Genomic DNA, 17367 nt, shown 5'->3' with positions numbered 1-17367 from the left:
CTTAACTTCCCTATATTTCACGTGTTTCATTTTTAAAATGGGCTAAGAGTAGTTCTCACCCAGGATGGATATGTGAAGATTAAATGAATTAAAATATGTACAACATTTAGTACATAGTAAGCATTATCTACGTATTAACTATTATTTCCTTTATTGTTTTATGGCAATGCTGTGTTTGAAATCCAGTGTCTGTATGAAAATAGAACTTCTCTGTGAGCATGAATGGTTTACCTCAAGTCACCCTCACTAATCTTCCTTCTCTGTCAACACAATGTCACCTATACCTAAAATCCAGTTCCCTAGATTTGTCATGCTCTTTCTTACCACCCTGTCTTTGCACCTGTTATTATCTATAAATTCCCTTCTACTTCCCTTCCCTTCTAATCCTCCTAACCCTTCTTCTCTATGTAATTCCTTTTCAGATGTGACTCAAAGGTCATACCTAAAGGAGCTTGATCTTCTGAACCTGGAGCAGGAGGCCAAGCACCTCTTTGCATCCTACCCTCCTCTGTCACAGCACTCGCTACACTCCACACACTTTTACTCTTCATTCCCATATCTGGTCAAACATGATTCCACAGATATTTACTGAGAGCCTACTATGTGCTCACCACTAGGTGGATGGTTTGCCTTCCTCACAAAGGAGGTCTCCTCAGTAAAGGCAGAGTGTATCTCTAATCTTTGTAGGCACTGAACCAAAGACAGTGCTCCACACTCAGGGAATAAACTGCAGTAAAGCATAAAGCAGGCACTCACTAATGATCGCAAGTAAATCCATACTCGCTCTCTTCATAACATTGTGAACTGCATTTATGTCACCTCTCATCTTTTTTACTCACAAATGAAGGGACCTTCAGACTCCCTTTCAGGTTGTTATCAGGGTGATGTTAGAAACCACTCCTGCAACTAACTTTATTCATCTGATTTCTGCTCTTGGGCTAGGCTTGCAGTTGAGTTACTTTAACCCTTTCACAGGTAGAACTGACTCCATTACATACTAGCTCATCTCAAATGATTGCTCTGGTTCTGTGGTCTGTGTAACTAAGAACACCCTTGAATGGCCAGGAGAGGCCATGCTTACTAATGTTTACTAATTTCTACAAGTAAGAAATTTAAATTTAAAATATCCTTTTTAGGGGCGCCTGGGTGGCTCAGTGGATTAAGCCGCTGCCTTCGGCTCAGGTCATGATCTCAGGGTCCTGGGATCGAGCCCCGCTCGGCTCAGGTCATGATCTCAGGGTCCTGGGATCGAGCCCCGCGTCGGGCTCTCTGCTCTGCAGGGAGCCTGCTTCCTCCTCTCTCTCTGCCTGCCTCTCTGCCTACTTGTGATCTCTCTCTCTGTCAAATAAATAAATGAAATCTTTAAAAAAAAAAATTATAAAATATCCTTTTTATGAATCTGGCCACCCCTGAAAAATGTAATTAAGTGGCATTTTGTCCAGAAAAAAATTTTTAATGACGAAATGTCTCAATATGTCCATCACTTTTTCATGATTCACTCACAACACAGGTAAGAAATAAATATACATAGCAATAAATAGATATAGATAGTTCCTAGACATTATCTCCTGGACTTAGTTATTTCAGAAATTTTGAAGCACATTAATTTCTTATTTTATTATTTATTTATTTATTTATTTATTTGACAGACAGAATCACAAGTAGGCAGAGAGGCAGACAGAGAGAGAGGAGGAAGCAGGCTCCCATAGAGCAGAGAGCCTGACGTGGGTCTCGATCCCAGGACCCTGGGATCATGACCCTAGCCGAAGGCAGTGGCTTTAACCTACTGAGCTACCCAGGTGCCCTATTTTTAATTATTATGATTATTTTTTATTTATTTATGAAGTACATTAATTTAAAAAAATTTTTTTTAATTGATGTGCACTAGTGGAGAAATAGAAACAATGTGGGGCTATGACTTAACTTATACTTGTGGTACTGCTCTCAGAGTCTACATATCTTCCTGAATTTTTTTTTTTAAGATTTTATTTATTTATTTGACAGACAGAGATCACAAGTAGGCAGAGAGGCAGGCAGAGAAAGAGGAGGAAGCAGGCTCCCTCCTGAGCAGAGAGCCAGATGTGGGGCTCGATCCCAGGATCCCAGGATCATGACCTGAGCCAAAGGCAGAGGCTTTAACCCACTGAGCCACCCAGGCGCCCCGTCTTCCTGAATATTTTCTGTTCAATGAGAAATCCATTGGGAAAACTATATTTTTATTCCTAAGCATATGAAGGACTTCAACACATTTTTGTAGGAAAAAATGATTCAGCCCATGAAGATTTTATTTGCAAATGTTTGGCTCTGTTGAACATTGTTCTGGAAAGAGTATGGGCTTGGGATTCCGGGACTGAGTTTGATTTCTGGCTCCACCAATTACCTGCGTGATCTAGGCAAGTCACCCTCACTAAATTTATTTTCTCAGCTGTCAGGCGTACATAAGAACCACAACTTCCCTGGGCTATTCCAAGGGTCACATGAAATGATGTATGTAAAGCACTTAATGCATGGCTGGCACACGATAGGGGTGCAATAAAAGGAAAGCCATCATCATCATTATCCATTCTTTTGACTACACTTAATGCTCCCATGATCTACATTACCTTATTTTCACAATGCAAAAAGCAATGCAAGAATAATTCATTTGCTTTTATGAGAAAATATTATAAATATATTTATAAGTGTAAGTCACTCAGTTTATCGTCATGTTTATTACTTTCCTTCTTTCCTCTTGATACAAAACTTTATCCATTTTCTTTCTCATAACAACCTGCACTACTGGGTAAGCAGGAAAAAAATGAGAAAGCTAAAAATGAAATCAGTCGGTATAGCAATTTCTGGCACCCTTGAAAGAATGACTATATCGGACTTCAGTCATTGACCAAAATGCCACCGGAAATATCAATTTTCAACAGAATCTCAATTATTCATGCTCATCTTTTCCTTATCCAATTTATTTTATCAAGTATTTATTACAATCAATAAACAGAACTATATCTTTGAATTAGAATTGTATTATAGTTTAATTATTTAGGAATCAGTAAGATGACTGTTACACATATCTGTCAGCATTTGTTCACGAAAGACTTGAGCATCTGACTCTGTATTCTTCTTCCTCCCCATTCTTCCATATTCTTCTCCATCCTTATGCTTGGTGGCTTCTTCATCCAGCTGGATGATCCAATATCCTGGCCTCTACATTGGCTAACCTCCTCACTTCCCATTACCACCCCTCTCATGCAATTCACCACTCACTATCATGAACACACTCGAAAAGCAGTCCTTTCCAGGAACTATATTATCTCTCAAATTTTACACCACCTTCTACATCTACTGCAAAAGTTCTATGATCCTCTAAATTTATTGATTCATTTGTCACCCCCAATTGGTCATTATACTTCACCCCCATGAAAGTTTCTCTTCCTGTTCTTGCTTGGGTTCTGCGATCTCCCTCCAACCAATTTTATTCCTCTGACAAAACATAATCATGATGAACTCAATTGTATACCTTCATGACCTCAGATATCAAGTGTGTGGTCAACATTGCTCTGGAATCCTTCCATACTTTCCCAGTGGGTCCACCTCCCACTCTGGATGACTGACAGTGTCAAGCCTCACATACCCAATACCTTCCTCCCCTAACTCTTCAGCTTATCTCATTGTATCTCACTGAGAAAAAGCAGCAGGCAGATAAAAACTCCCTCATCACTCCACCACAAGCCCTACAAACTCCCTGCATGTACACTCATGTTAATCTCCTCCCTCCTGCAGAGACACACATGCACACATCCCACGTCACAGTCATACTCCTCTCCTGGTTCATGGACCCCACAGACTCACTGTCCATGTGCCTTCAGATTCACAGTTCTCTTTTCCTCCTTGGACATCAACAAATTTAAACTGTCCATATTGTTCCCTTCAGTTGACAAAAAAAATCTAATCTTATCTTAAAAAAATCTCATCTTAAAAAAAAAAGACAGGCAAACAAATCCCATTACTGACCCTATTGCCTCATTTATCTACTTTCTTAAGAGTAAAACAGAGCTTTTTAAGTGAGCTGTCCTCTCTCTCTTGTCTTATTTCCTGCTACCTCTTCATACCATTTTAATTGAAAATTTAACCTCGTATCTCCACTGATGAGTCTCAAATTTTTACATCTAGCCCTGAGTGCAGACCTGTCTAACTACTTGTATCTCCATTTGGTTGTTTAATAATCATCCTAAACTTGATGCATCTAGACACAACATTTGAGACTTCCTCATTTCCAGTTATGTTCCTCGAAGTCTTTCCCCTCTTAATAGTCAGCTATCAACTGTCCATTCAATCAAGTAAAAACTCAGTTAAAACACCATATCTAACTGTAAAATGTAAAGAATGAATGTTAGCTACAAACTTAAATAACAATGTATCATTATTAGTTTATTAATTATAACAAATGTACTAAACTAATACAAAATGTTAATATTTGGAGAAACTATATATTTGAGGTGGGGGGGAAATAATATGAGAACAATCTGGACCATCTGCCCTGTTCCTGTTTCTGGAACTCTAAAGCTGTTCTTTAAAGTTTAAATATTTATTTATTTATTTAAGAAGAGAGAGAGAGAGAGAGAGCACGAGTGGGGACAGACAGAGGGAGAGGGAAAGGGAGAGAGAAGCTCAAGCTGAGCATGGAGCCCAATGCCAGGCTTGATTTCACAACCCTGAGATCAGGACCTGAGCGATAACCAAGAGTCAGATGCTTAACTGACTATACCACCAAGGTGCCCCTAAAGCTCTTCTTTAAAGAAGTTTTTAAAAATCCAAAGAAAACTGATGAAATTACTTTTAGCAATACATTTTGTGTAATCCAATATATGCAAAACAGTATATCAAAATGTAACCAATATAAATAATATTAATGAGGTACTTTACATTTTTTTGCATTCCAAATCATCAAAACTCTGCTTATACCTTATACCTACAAATCATTTCAATGCAGACTAGTATTTCAAGTGCTCAATGTGATCTATATAAAACAGCACAGTCTAAAAGACAAATCATTTCAGCAGTCATTGCTCTAACCCTTCATGCATTGAAGAAGTCCACTGCTGAATCTTTCTGATCTCCATTTCAATTCCAGCTGGACTTCACTCTTCTGGCCTCCACTTCAACTAAACTGAACCCCTTTCACTAGTTTCTCCCCTAAAAAGGTATGGATCCACCAAAGTCAGACTGTTGGGGGATCATCCAAATCCATTCTCTCTTTTTCTTGGGCAGATAGCTTGGCTCCCTTTCCAGTCTTTCCTAGAGTTGGAGGTGGCCAAATGATTAGTGCCAATCAATGGGACATGAACACAAGTGATACTTCTGGCCACTCATTAAAAGCCTCTTGATTCATTGTCCATGATCATTTTGCCCTCTGACTGGCTAGCATGGAAATACCATGCTGGGGAACAAGAGGAGCTATGTGTTAAAGATGGGAGAGCTTGCATCAGCCTGTTCCTGTGTGGGTGTTTGGAGAAGGTCTGTGCTAGTAACTAGTTCATCCATCCATTCATATGGTACTATTACCTGAGTGAAAAAAAAATTCTATCCTTTTTGAGTCATCATAGCTTGTGAGTCTACTTTTTATAGCAGACAATCATAATAACACCATTTCTAGAAAAGTGGGTTATCAGTAGTTGTTAAATGAATAACTAAAATTATATTAAATGTGGAAAGAAATGCTTCATTTCATATCACTGTATAAAACTTTAAGAATAATAGAGTTTTACAACTGAATATCAAAGCTATTGGCATGGATCAGTAACTGCTTTCAGATTCTCCTTTAGAATTTATATTGATTTTTGCAATCCACATGTGTACTATAAAGGTGGAATCCAGAATGTGTTACCATACTCCAGAATTTGACTGTAACCATACTCCAGAATTTCACTCATTTATCTTAACTAAAGTACTCACTCAATTGGATGTTTTCATAAAAACTAAATGTAAAAGTATTAAAAATATGCGCCCACTTTCACATTTTTTGTGTTGAAAATCGTCTTCTTTAGCTCATTGTTTTGGCGTATGAAATAAATAGCACAAGAAATGTGGTTGAATGGCATTTCGAATTCTCTCAGCCAAACCCACCTTCTTGATTTTTCCATTAAGAAATTAAACTGGCAATAGTACTTTCTATTATAGAAATGTCTTTATGATCCTTGCATTAAAGATGCTTTAAGAATGCAAAGTGTAGGGCGCCTGGGTGGCTCAGTGGGTTAAGCCGCTGCCTTCGGCTCAGGTCGTGATCTCAGGGTCCTGGGATCGAGTCCCGCATCGGGCTCTCTGCTCAGCAGTGAGCCTGCTTCCCTCTCTCTCTCTCTGTCTGCCTCTCTGTCTACTTGTGATCTCTCTCTCTGTCAAAAAAAAAAAAAAAAAGAGAATGCAAAGTGTAATTATCATTAATGAACACTATTTCAGAAATAGAAATACTACCTATAATTGCTTTGATAGTATTTAAATAAGCTGATTGAAATTTCAAAATAAGAAAAGATCTATTATTTAGTGATACTCATCTCAGGGAAGCAGATGAATTAGGAAGTTTAAATAAAATCTCTTACATGAAAAGTGACCAGAGAAACTACCAAAATATGAAATGCTTGATTAAAAAAAAAAAAAGGAAAAGATCATGTAATAATTATGCAAAATTAATATATCTTAAGACGAATTTGGGAACAAACCGAAGTGTGTTGCAATACTCTGAATTCTGTGCATTTTCATTCCCTAGAAGAAAACCTCTTTATCTTAAGCAACCTAAGCCTTTTATTTTTTCTTTTGTGGAGTATTTAATCAATATTATATATATATATTTATTTATTTGTATACATAACTTCCATTATGTTATTAATCATTATATCTCTAACAGTGATGAATATATTTGTGAAAGAGAAGTATGTGAGTACATATATCCTTGCTTTTTCAAATTTGCCATGCTAAAAGGAAGTCTCTGACTCTTTAGTCCAATGTGTTGCTGGAAAAGAAAGACACTTTTGCCATCTAGACTTAAAACTGCCAAATTTATCAATTTTTATAAGAATGCTTACTAAGAGTGGGGCCTGGGTAGCTCAATCAGTTAAGTGTCTGACTCTTGATTTTGGCTCAGATCACGACCTCAGGGTCCTGAGACTGAGCCCTGTGTTGGGCTCCGTGCTGGGTGTGGAGCCTGTTTAAGAGTCACTCTATCCCCCTCCCTCAGCCCCTCCCCCAGCTCACATGCTTGTTTTCTCTTTCTCTCAAAAAACAAAACAAAACAAAACAAAACCACTATTTAAATATATTTAAACTATGCTCACTATTTAAAAATTTTGCTTTTGTCATTTGCATTTTTAAAATATTTATTTGTTTGAGAGCAAAAGGGGAAACACGTGGGGGAAAGGGCAGAGGGAGAGGGAGGGAGGATCTTCAAGCTGACTCTCTGCTGAATGTGGAGCCTGCTGCTCAGCTCTACCTTGTAATCTTGAGGTCATGACCTGAGTCAAAACCAAAACACTTAAACAACTGAGTCACCAGGTGCCCCCTAAAGTTTCATAATAAGACTGATAGTGGTATGGCAAGTCTGCACTCCCTATTCTTACTTCTCAGAAGGTCTCTGACTTCTCTTCTGTATACAATTCAGAACCATCTTAAGTTCCACAAACAATCCTGTTTAGATTATTGGAAAATATACGGAATCTAGAAATCAATGGGGAAGATTTAACACCTTTATAATATCTTCCTATCTGTGAGCATGAGTTGTGCCTCAGTCACTTAGGTCTTCCTCTGTAAGTTTTAATACAGTCTTAGAATTTCCTTTTCATAGCACTTAACCAGTTTTTGTAGATTTACTCCTGGGTAATGAATATTCTCTGATACTACATGAATAGTGTCTTAAATTATATTATCTACAACTTTGCTGCCAGTATATAGAATGCAGTTGATTTTTTTCTGTATTAGTCTCATATCTTCCCCAGGGGTAATTCTGTCTCCCAGGGGATATTTGGGAATGTCTGGAGACAATTTTGTTTGTTGTAGTTGGAGGAGACACTGCACTGGTGGCGGCGTTGGGGGGCGGGGGCGGGGGGAGTCGGGGTTGCTATTAAGTATCCTTCAGTGCACAGGACAGACACCTATGATCAAGAATCATCCAGTTCCAAATGTTCAAAATAGTTTTAAGGTTGAAAAGCCTCTTGAAAAACTCCGTTTTTATACCTAAGGATTTATATCTAAAATTTTAAAAAATTTCTATGTAAAAATCATGTTATCTGCAAATATTTATCATTTCTTCCCTGAATGTTTTGGAGAACTCACCTGGAATCATGCCAGACACCCTTAAGAGAGTGAATGAATTGTGGTATAATCGAATCTTCCTATAGTGGAATATTATCCTGCAGTCAAATGAATGAACTACAGAGACAGTCATAAATATGGATGGATTTTAGCAAAATAATATTAAGTGGAAAAAGTTAAGTACCAAAAATAAATTTCACAAAGGTATAAATGATGAAGCTTTAAAAAATTTTGTGGTTTGGGGACTACATATGCAAGGCAAATCTGTTTTAAATGTAGAAATATTGGTTGTTCAGAAAGGGCAGGGTGATAGTTTGGTGATGGGAATATAGCCTGAGTATAGCTTTTTGCCAAAGTCCCAGCTTCTGGGAGAAGGGGATTATTTTCATTTTTATAATGTAATGTTTATTACATTCTTTGAAATAACCAAGTAACTAATGGATTAAATAAATGAAAGTGGAGCACAGCACCAAAGTCAGCTTCACGCTCAGGAAGGAATGTTATGCCTCCTCCTCGTGGTTCCGGGTACACTATAAATTCAGAGAAACTTCTCTAGTAAAAAACTATAGAAATGATCCCTGAAAGTATAAATGAAACAAGATGGGATTGGGAGGGAGACAAACCATAAATGACTCTTAATCTCACAAAACAAACTGGGGGTTGCTGCGGGGAGGTGGGATTGGGGGAGGGGGAGCGGGCTATGGACATTGGGGAGGGGAAGCGAACCATAAGAGACTATGGACTCTGAAAAACAACCTGAGGGTTTTGAAGGGTCAGGGGTGGGAGGTTGGGGCAACCTGAGGGTTTTGAAGGGTCAGGGGTGGGAGGTTGGGGGAACAGGTGGTGGGTAATGGAGAGGGCACGTTTTGCATGGAGCACTGGGTGTTGTGCAAAAAGAATGAATACTGTTACGCTGAAAAAATAAATAAAATGAGAAAAAAAAAAATAAAAAAAAAAAAAAATAAATGAAAGTGGACCTTGCATAAATCAATAATGAGCCCATATCATGAATTAAGGAGCCAAGAGGAAGAAATGGAGAGAGACAAAGAAAGAAGGGAGAGAGGGAGGAAAACAGGAGGTAAGGGAGCAGAAGGAAGGACAGGTAGAAATAATGAATAAAAGAATGAAAGAAGAAAAAAGGGAAAGATTCACATCCAAAAATATCTTTAGGGAAGGGTATACGAAAGACAGTGCTCTAACTGTTGTGTAATTCTGTGAATTAGCTGACTGCTATACTTAGACTTGTTATTATGCCCTTGGAGAATATGAGTCCTCCCTGTAGGTTTATGCACCCAAACAAAATGGGTCATATACAGAATTGCCTCCACCCAATTCTCTAAAGCAGCTTTTCTGTATATTTTTAGATTTTATATTAGTGAAACTTCTGTCAGAATTCTCAGTTTATAAGATATAACTGTCTGGGATTAGAATCACATATTTTTAAGCCAAAAAGCTTAATTCACTTTTTCATTTTCCGGAGAATAAAATAAGGCTAAAATTCACCTCTTACCAGTTGAGTCATAACTTCATTTCTTGCTGAATGTCAAATTGTTCTCTTATCTCAGGTTTTAGTTTGAAATATCATTAATGGACAGTCTATGTATTTCATAATTAATACTTTGTTAATATGTGAATAATTATGATGAACGAATCAAGTACAGATAACTACAGGAACAGATGCCTAAGTGTTTAAAAAATGGGTAAAATACCAAATTAGGAGAGGTCTACTCATTTTTGACAATAATTTGCATATTGAATTAAAAAAGTATACCACATCATTTATTTATAATGGGCCTGATTTTCCCTAATTACACAAACTGTCAACGTATATTAGGCCACTGTGATAGATGTGAATTGTCTATGTTACCATGGTGATTTGAGGTGTTTCCATTTGATGCTGCCTGCATAACAATTTGCAGCATAATTAAAAGAAACAGTAAAACATATAAGTAAAAAAACTCCTAAATTTAAAAAGTATGGTCTGACTTTTGCATATCCCTTTCTGAAGCTGACCTATCAAACAGATAAAAATAGATAACTGTTGAATAAGATACTGTATTTTCAAATATATGTGAAACATTTATAAAAAAATTATTTTCTGCCCCAAATGAAATATGGATAATTATTTTAAATCTGAAGTCATATTCTCTAACCACTAGTCAATAAAACTTGAAACCCTGAACAACAGCTTTAAAAAGATTAAAAAGTTAAAACAACACCAAGAAAGAGAAAAATTTTTTAAAAACTCCTAGAGAGACATATCTTGAAAGAAGTTGCTGTGGCCGATGTCGAAGAGGTCATTGCCTATGTTCTCCTCTAGGATTTTGATAGATTCCTGCCTCACATTGAGGTCTTTTAGCCATTTCAAGTTTATCTTTGTGTATGGTGTAAGAGAATGGTTGAGTTTCATTCTTCTACACATAGCTGTAATACGTCTCCAAAGGCAAAGGAAACAAAAGCGAAAATGAACTTTTGGGACTTCATCAAGATCAAAAGCTTCTGCACAGCAAAGGAAACAGTCAACAAAACAAAGAGGCAACCCATGGAATGGGAGAAGATATTTGCAAATGACAGTACAGACAAAGGGCTGATATCCAAGATCTATAAAGAACTCCTCAACCTCAGCACACACAAAACAGATAATCACGTCAAAAAAAAGGGAGGAAGACATGAACAGGCACTTCTCCAAAGAAGACATACAAATGGATAACAGACACATGAAAAAATGTTCCTCATCATTAGCCATCAGGGAGATTCAAATCAAAACCACATTGAGAGATACAACCTTACACCAGTTAGAATGGCCAAAATCAACAAGGCAGTAAACAACAAGTGTTGGAGAGGTTGTGGAGAAAGGGGAACCCTCTTACACTGTTGGTGGGAATGCAAGTTGGTGCAGCCACTTTGGAAAATAGTGTGGAGTTCCTTAAGAAATTAAAAATAGAGCTACCCTATGACTCTGCAATTGCACTACTGGGAATTTACCCCAAAGATACAGATGTAGTGAAAAGAAGGGCCATCTGTACCCTAATGTTCATAGCAGCAATGTCCATAATTGCCAAACTGAGGAAAGAACCAAGATGCCCTTCAACAGATGAATAGATAAAGAAGATATGGTCCATATATACAATGGAGTATTATGCCTCCATCAGAAAGGATGAACACCCAACTTTTGTATCAACATGGACAGAACTGGAAGAGATTATGCTGAGTGAAATAACTCAAGCAGAGAGAGTCAAGTATCATGTGGTTTCACTTACTTGTGGAGCATAAGGAATAACATGGAGGACATTGGGAGATGGAGAGGAGAAGTGAGTTGCAGGAAATTGGAGGGAAAGACAAACCATGAGAGACTATGGACTCTGAGAAACAAACTGAGGGTTTTGGACGGTGGGGCCATGGGGGGGTGGGTGTGCCTGGTGGTAGGTATTATGGAGGGCACATATTGCATGGAGCACTGGGTGTGGTGCATAAACAATGAATTTTGGAACATTGAAAAAAAATTAAATTAATTAATTTTAAAAAACCTCCTAGATATTTAGAAAAAACAATTACATACTCATGCTAACTCTTGAGTTAAAGAGAAAACTACAACTAAAATTATAGAGTACTACTTAACAGATAGTAACATATTTCAAATCCTGAAGGATAGAGCCAAAGCTGTCCTCAGAGGAAAATTTAGAGAATTAAAAGCTTTTATTTTTACTCAAGTCTTAGATGTATTTACATACAAAATTTATAATCTTGAAATGATAAATGGGTTTTAAGCATGGCATCAACTTAAAAATATTAAGAAATGATTGATAATTTTTTAAAATAAAAATTTCTGTATTTCAGACAATTTTTAAAAGAATCAACCTACAGAAGCATAACAAGGGATTCTTACTCTTACTATGCAGGGCGCTTCTGCATATAATAAGAAAAATTTAGCCCTATAGCACAACTGGCAAAAAATTAACAGAAAATTCTGAAAATAAAATAGAAACAATTACAGTAAGAATATAATCAATATTCCATCTAACTGGAAATAAAAGACATTAATGTGATAAAGATGCTCCCATTTAGTCCAAGAACACATATAGATAAAAGCAGGGTGAAATTGACACTTTCACGTTCTGCTGATAATATTTTTCTGATTAAAATTTAAATTGATACAACCATGCTGGAAGTAAATTTTCAAGATTTAAAGCACACTCGTTCTTTGATCTAATAATAGAAATTTATGCTATGAAAATGGATAGGTGACTATACAAAGACATACCTATAAACATGTTAACTGTACTATTGTTTCTGTAGTCAGATAATGAAAAGAAATTGACAATCTAAATGGACACAGACTTAGGAATCTTTAGTCCAGTGTTCTCTATCCTAGGGAAAATGGAAACTATATAAACTTACGTCAATCAAAATGTTTTTTTTAAAACATAGGAAAGACAGAAGACCTAGAGAAAATAAATAAAGTTGTCTTTTAGTAAATCCTACACTTCATATCAATGGCTGACATACACAGATATTAGCAGAAGGAAGAAGTAGTACTCAGAACCTGCTGACAGCAATGTTCTCCCCTAGAGAGTTCAAAAGACATAATGGAGAGTCTAGTTCATTTACTCTCGTTCTGTAAGAAAAAAAAAATAATAATAATTATAAAAACTAAAAAATATAAAAGAGCAATTCACCATCAGGTCATTCCGATAGCTTCTCCAAGAAGACCCCTAATATTTTCCCCTTATTTTTGTCTAAAAGATGTTAGCACCTGGGGGAAAAAAAAGAGACTTATGTCCAATAATTATGGATAATTAGCACTGAAGTTCCTTAAGATCTTGATATTATATGGTCTGAGTCTGGGTCTGCAAATATTGAACACTTGAATCAAAATCTTTTTGGTTAATATGAAAACATCTTTTAAACTAATAACTAATGGTAGATACAGGGTAGGTATCTATATTAATCAGGGATTTGTGTCTCCATTTTATTAATAGTTCATTATTATGTCAATGACAAAAGAACAGTAAATTTTACATATTTTCTAGTATGTTTATTATGAGTACAGGAAGGGGTAACTCTTTTACCTTAAAACAAATGTAGGGTTTAAACCTATGTTTATGGAGGTTTTTATTTTTCCTGCCAACATATTATTTATTATAGTTTTACACTGGAATGCTATTAAAAATTATTTTTAAGTAGGGTCGATTTCTGGGCTCTCTATTCTGTTCCACTGATCTATAAAATTCCTTGGTTGTATTCAAAAAGAGAAGAGGGTTTATTATTTGTGACCACCAGAGAAACAACCTGTTGCCATTTTATTTTATGGAAAGACACTGGATTAAAAACTAATTAAGGGATTAAGAGCAAGTCAAGTGTTTCAAGTGGTACTAAATATGTCTGTGAAAATTAAAAAATCAGTTCTGTGTCCAGGACATCATCACCTGTCTCTCTTTTCAACAGCACCTAGCATTTCTGTATCCAAGTTCACAGTACCACAAAAAATAACTCATGAGGGGCATCTGACCCCACCTTGGGAATTTCTCTAGGCTTTGTCTATTTTCTCTTTCTTTTTCATTCGTCAACTTGAATGGGTTTCCTATTCCTACAGACTCTGAATCTTGGAATCTCATTTTCCTTGTTCTCTTTGTATCTCAAAACTATTAACCTTCATAAAACATAAAACCCTATAGAGATCTGCCTCTCATATTTGCTACTGTGAACAAGCTCAAAATTGGTATAGGACAGTGCTTTATAACCTAGCCTAGTCTTCCTAGACACCTTGAACCGGGCCCCTGTCAACCTTCTCCTCTTGGCCTACCTGTCCTTCTAGGGGGATTGTACATTACCATCAGCCCCACTGACATCATGATTAACGGCCAGACATTGTGGTTATGCACACAAAAAAGGCTATCCTTTACTTAAGATGATCCCTGAGATGTTAGTGATTTCATCTTTTTTTTAAAAGAGTTTATTTATTTGACAGACAGAGATCACAAGTAGGCAGAGAGGCAGGCGGACAGTGAGAGGGAAGCAGTCTCCCCACTGGGCAGAGAGCCCAATGTGGGGCTCAATCCCAGGACCCTGAGATCATGACCTGAGCAGAAGGCAGAGGCTTTAACCCACTGAGCCACCCAGGAGCCCCTAGTGATTTTATCTTTAAAGCAGTGATGTTAATGTTGACTTTTCGTGATAGCATGTTAAAGGATGACTATGACAGTCATTATCAAACAGCTATCCCAAGGGAGAAGGGTAGAGTGGTAGAAAGCACAAAGTCTTTGGAATGAAACCTGCCATAGCTATGAGATCTCTGAGAAACTATCACTGTGCATTTTCCCTCTTCTGAATGAGGTATCATCTACATCATAAGGTAGTGGGAAGATTAGAAAATATGACATTTGAAAAACATACTATGTTGTCAATAATCATTATAGTTTTCATCCTTCAGTGCAGGTCTATGAATGTAGAACAGATCAATAATGTTGTTCAGCCAAATTATTAATTAACTAAAAAAAATTATCTTTGTCCCCCATTGATTTAATCAAGGGTATACAAAAATTAAACATGTTGACATTTCATTTTCTTCAATATCAATTCCCATATGAAAAGAGCTAATGACTTATAGCTATTTATGTTCATATTGTCAATTAACATCAAATTTCTGCATTTCACTCTATATTTAACTAATTGAGGAGCTGATCTGTTGAATCCCACCAAATTTCAGAAAATGTAATAATCAAAAGCATTAAATCTACCCATCACTTTACTTGGGGGTTTATTGTCTTCTATTGAGGCACAAGTTTTTTCCTATGAATAAAACTAAAATGTTTGTATATTACAGAATATATTCCTTCAAAAACAGAAGAAAAATTTATATCAGATAAACTCTGAGGAATCTGTTTTTTTTTAAAATATTTCCCATTATGAGATTTTTTTTTATTTCTTTATTTCTTTATTTGACAGAGAGAGCACAAGTAGGTAGCGAGGGAGGCAGAGAGGAGGAAGCAGGCTCCCCGCTGAGCACAGAGCCCGATGCGGGGCTCGATCCCAGGACCCCGAGATCACGACCCCAGCCGAAAGCAGAGGACCCAACCCACTGAGCCACCCAGGTGCCCCCATTATGATTCTCACATCTAAAAAAATCCCTCTACCTAAGAACTCTGGCATATTACTAGAATTAACAGGATAGGTAAAATGGCATTTGTAAATGTAAACATTTACACATATATGTGTATATTAACACATATATATGTGTATACACATATATATGTGTATATTAAACATTACACATATATATGTGTATATTAAACATTTACACATATATGTGATATATATGCTCATCCCTTCACATAGAGGAAGGAAACCTGATCCCTTGCATTGTGCTGGCTGATACTGGGATGGCAGGCACACCTATTTGGGCACCAGACTAATGTCATTCAGCATAACCATGAGTTGTTCACTCACTGTAATGATAAGATGAGGAAATAATTAATTTCCTGTTTTATTGAAATAACATTGGATTTCCTAAACACATACAAGCATTTACGTATTATAAACTCTGAAAACCAGAGAGTTGAATAGTGGTTTTTAGGGATTGGAGGGAGGGAGAAATGGGGAGGTATTGACCAAATGGTACAAAGTTTCAGTTACGTTAGATAAATAGGTTCTAGAGATCTATTGTACAATATTATGGCCTGAGGTAACAATATTGCATCATAGACTTAAAAATCTGCTAAAAGGGTAGCTCTTATAATTGCTCACCATAATAGAAAAAAAAAAGTAGTAAAAAAAAAAAGAAAAAGAATGAAAGCAGCAGGATGGAACTTTCAGAGGTGATGGATAAGTTTATGACCTTGATTGTGGTGATGGTTTAACTAGTGTATACTTATCTGCAAACTCATCAAGTTGTATATGTTGAACATGCACAGATTTTCGTATGTTAATCATACCTATAAAGTGGTTCTAAAAAATTCACCACAATAAGCATTTCCTCTTTGAGAAAGCTGATATCCCAGGCTAATGGTGATGGTACTTCCTTTTTTTTTTTTTTTTTAATTCATAAGGAAAAGTTCTATATGTTCCAAAACAAATGTCTGAAAAGAATAATAACAAAAATAGTCCTTGGGAATTTTATGATACTCTGTTTTCTTTCCCTTGAAATTGCTAAGTGCTTTATGCTTTCTGATTTAAATGTCTTCTGAAATTGAGCTCTGGGAAGTTGATAGAAGCACTTAACTTTATGACTAAAAAACCCTCAGAAACTTAGATATATACAATATATATTTTGCATTTTTAAATCCTGAGAATAGCTTAGGAAGATAGTATGTATAGTATAGACTAGACAGTAAGATCCTGCAAGTCCCTTTTACCTAAAGAAAAAAATCAGAAGGCATGCTTCTGTTTTTATTCTATCATCTGAAAGCTTGCGGAAATTCTATCTGTATCTGTTGGCTACCTCATAATTAATTTGTTCTTGTACCCTAATTAAATTCAAATACAAAATGGGAGATTAAAAAACACAAAAGCCCAATAACTGAAAGTAGCTTTTAAAAATTGGGTGCCTTGGGACTTTTTTATCCTTCAAGAATATGTATCTTTTGTAACCAAATTTCTTTGCATTCATTTTCCATTCCATTTAACTGCTGTCATATTAGTTTCTAAAGTTCCTCACAATCTCAGCGGTAATGACATGACTGAAACGGTTAGACCAAACCTAAAGGATCGGTTGCAGTGCAACCTTGCAACAACCATTTTTCAGATTCTCTTCAGGAATGGGGAAAAAAATTAATGCTTATATTTTCTTGGTTTGTAGTCCATTCTGTTTTTAGTCAAAACAATGAAACTATGTCCAAGGACCAATATCCAATAAGATATGCTCCACCTATTTACTGCCCTTTATTTTTAAAAATATTTTATTTATTTGTGCAGAGAGAGAGCAAGCCAGCAAAGCAGGGGGAGTTGCAGGCAGTGTGAGAAGCAGGCTCCCTGCTGCTCCTGCTGAGGAAAGAGCCCCATGTGGAACTTGATCCCAGGACCCCGGGATCATAACCTAAGCCAAAGACAGACTCTCAACTCACTGAACCACCCAGGTGCCTC

At 36.6% G+C, this 17367-nt stretch overlaps 1 protein-coding gene and 1 pseudogene across 4 annotated transcripts in view; both read right to left on the bottom strand.

Annotated features, from left to right (window-relative positions):
- GRM8 (glutamate metabotropic receptor 8) overlaps nt 1–17367 on the bottom strand; it is a 744073-nt gene that overhangs the window by 148194 nt on the left and 578512 nt on the right. The window lies entirely within an intron of this gene.
- On the bottom strand, nt 8651–8883 carry LOC123952322 (annotated as a pseudogene).

This window comes from Meles meles, chromosome 10 (genome assembly GCF_922984935.1).
Source record: "Meles meles chromosome 10, mMelMel3.1 paternal haplotype, whole genome shotgun sequence".
NCBI classification, from domain to species: domain Eukaryota; kingdom Metazoa; phylum Chordata; class Mammalia; order Carnivora; family Mustelidae; genus Meles; species Meles meles.
The sequence above is the reverse complement of the archived record's forward strand: the minus strand, read 5'-3'. Positions and strand labels throughout refer to the sequence as shown.